This window comes from Capricornis sumatraensis, chromosome 14 (assembly GCF_032405125.1).
Source record: "Capricornis sumatraensis isolate serow.1 chromosome 14, serow.2, whole genome shotgun sequence".
Lineage (NCBI taxonomy): Eukaryota > Metazoa > Chordata > Mammalia > Artiodactyla > Bovidae > Capricornis > Capricornis sumatraensis.
Genome location: NC_091082.1, coordinates 46,257,377 through 46,260,291, shown reverse-complemented (window position 1 = coordinate 46,260,291; position 2,915 = coordinate 46,257,377). Strand labels below are relative to the sequence as shown.

Here is a 2,915-nt window from a genome sequence, read left to right as displayed (position 1 = left end):
ATGACCAACCTAGGTAGCATATTCAAAAGCAGAGACATTACTTTGCCAACTAAGGTCCGTCTAGTCAAGGCTATGGTTTTTCCAGTAGTTGTGTATGGATGTGAGAGTTGGACTCTGAAGAACGCTGAGTGCCGAAGAATTGATGCTTTTGAACTATGGTGTTGGAGAAGACTCTTGAGAGTCCCTTGGACTGCAAGGAGATCCAACCAGTCCATTCTAAAGGAGATTGGTCCTGGGATTTCTTTGGAAGGAATGATGCTAAAGCTGAAACTCCAATACTTTGGCCACCTCATGCGAAGAGTTGACTCATTGGAAAAGACTCTGATGCTGGGAGGGATTGACTCTGATGCTGGAGGAGAAGGGGGTGACAGAGGATGAGATGGCTGGATGGCATCACGGACTTGATGGACGTGAGTTTGAGTGAACTCCGGGAGTTGGTGATGGACAGGGAGGCCTGGCGTGCTGCAATTCATGGGGCCTTAAAGAGTCGGACATGACTGAGTGACTGAACTGAACTGAACTGAACTGAACTAAAACACCTTCCACTGAGTGCTTGGAATTCAGTGTCAAAGACCATCTTAGTCTCACTGAACATTTTCTAGCCCAGTGGCGTAAATGCAAATACTCTCAGGAGTCAGGAAGGTAACCTAAATGAGGGAGGAGGGCCTGGGCAAGATCTGACTGGAAAGCACTTCCACCGTGTATTAGCTTTAACACAATAAACTGTGGAAAATTCCGAAAGAGATGGGAATACCAGACCACCTGACCTGCCTCTGGAGAAACGTATATGCAGGTCAGGAAGCAACAGTTAGAACTGCACATGGAACAACAGACTGGATCCAAATAGGAAAAGGAGTACGTCAAGGCTGTATATTGTCACCCTGCTGATTTAACTTCTATGCAGAGTACATCATGAGAAACACTGGACTGGAAGAAGCACAAGCTGGAATCAAGATTGCCAGGAGAAATATCAGTAACCTCAGATATGCAGATGATACCACCCTTTTGGCAGAAAATGAAGAGGAACTAAAAAGCCTGTTGATGAAAGTGAAAGAGGAGAGTGAAAAAGTTGGCTTAAACTCAACATTCAGAAAACGAAGATCATGGCATCCCTTCATGGGAAATAGATGGGGAAACAGTAGAAACAGTGTCAGACTTTATTTTTTCAGGCTCCAAAATCACTGCAGATGGTGATTGCAGCCATGAAATTAAAAGATGCTTACTCCTTGGAAGGAAAGTTATGACCAACCTAGATAGCATATTCAAAAGCAGAGACATTACTTTACCAACAAAGGTCTGTCTAGTCAAGGCTATGGTTTTTCCAGTAGTCATATATGGATGTGAGAACTGGACTGTGAAGAAAGCTGAGCACCAAAGAATTGATGCTTTTGAACTGTGGTGTTAGAGAAGACTCTTGAGAGTCTCTTGGACTGCAAGGCGATACAACCAGTCCATTCTAAAGGAGATCAGCCCTGGGATTTCTTTGGAAGGAATGATGCTAAAGCTGAAACCCCAGCACTTTGGCCACCTCATGTGAGGAGCTGACTCATTGGAAAAGACTCTGATGCTGGGAGGGATTGGGGGCAGGAGGAGAAGGGGACGACAGAGGATGAGATGGCTGGATGGCATCACTTACTCAATGGACATGAGTTTGAGTGAACTCTGGGAGTTGGTGATGGACAGGGAGGCCTGGTGTGCTGCAATTCATGGGGCCTCAAAGAGTTGGACATGACTGAGTGACTGAACTGAACTGAAATGAACTGAACTGAACTGAAATGGCGTTATTTGAGAGCATAAGTCCCAAATTGCAAGGTTTGAGTGAAAGAGGAGAGTGAAAAAGTTGGCTTAAAGCTCAACATTCAGAAAACTAAGATCGTGGTATCTGGTCCCATCACTTCATGGGAATTAGATGGGGAAACAATGGAAACAGTGTCAGACTTCATTTTTTGGGGCTTCAAAATCACTGCAGATGGTGATTGAAGCCTTGAAATGAAAAGACACTTACTCCTTGGAAGGAAAGTTATGACCAACCTAGACAGCATATTCAAAAGCAGAGACATTACTTTGCCAACAAAGGTCTGTCTAGTCAAGGCTATGGTTTTTCCAGTGGTCATGTATGGATGTGAGAGTTGAACTGAGGATGAGATGGCTGGATGGCATCACTGACTCAATGGACGTGAGTTTGGGTAGACTCTGGGAGTTGGTAATGGACAGGGAGGCCTGGCGTGCTGAGGTTAATGGGGTGGCAAAGAGTCAGACACAACTGAGCGACTGAACTGAACTGAACATGTCATGCAACAGTGTGAACACCCAATCATCATGCTTATGAACTTCAAAAGGATCATAGCTTCTTAATTGTATAGCCTGGAATCTATACCTCCTGGGTCCCAAGCTCCTCTTATTTAAACTGAGCACATTGGCTCCATTGCTTTCAAGCTATACTTTATCCTAATCTGATCTGACTTGAGTAGCATCTGCAGGGCAGGTCCAGGACCATTTCAAGTACATGAATTTGTTGTAAAGTGAGTATTGCTGTCATTACAGGTCATATGTAGACTGCAATTCCTCCACTGGACCCCTATAAATCTCTTTTCTTTCCTTTCGTGCAGGCTATGTGTTGTCTCATCCACTTCTGCTGCGGTTCATGGGGCCTCAAAGAATCGGACATGACTGAACTGAACTGAGATTCCTTTTACTAGAAACTACAACCTCAAATTCTTATATAAAATCTTCTGTTGGCAACAAACTAATTTTTATTTTGAAAAATATTAAGCCCGGAAGAAAGTTGAAGAAACAATCTGATTAATGTGCATCAACATATCCCTCACCCATTTCACCAAGTAGCAACCTCTTGACACATTGGCATTTTCTTCATCTCTCTTCCTCTTTCTCCACACACATGTACCCAGAGACAC

At 43.9% G+C, this 2,915-nt stretch overlaps 1 non-coding gene across 1 annotated transcript; it reads right to left on the bottom strand.

Moving 5' to 3' along the window:
* Positions 1-2,251: 2,251 nt before the first annotated feature.
* LOC138090915 (small nucleolar RNA U13) lies at positions 2,252-2,342 on the bottom strand. Its single transcript, XR_011145889.1, has one exon. It is a non-coding gene; the product is annotated as a small nucleolar RNA U13 (small nucleolar RNA).
* Positions 2,343-2,915: the final 573 nt, after the last annotated feature.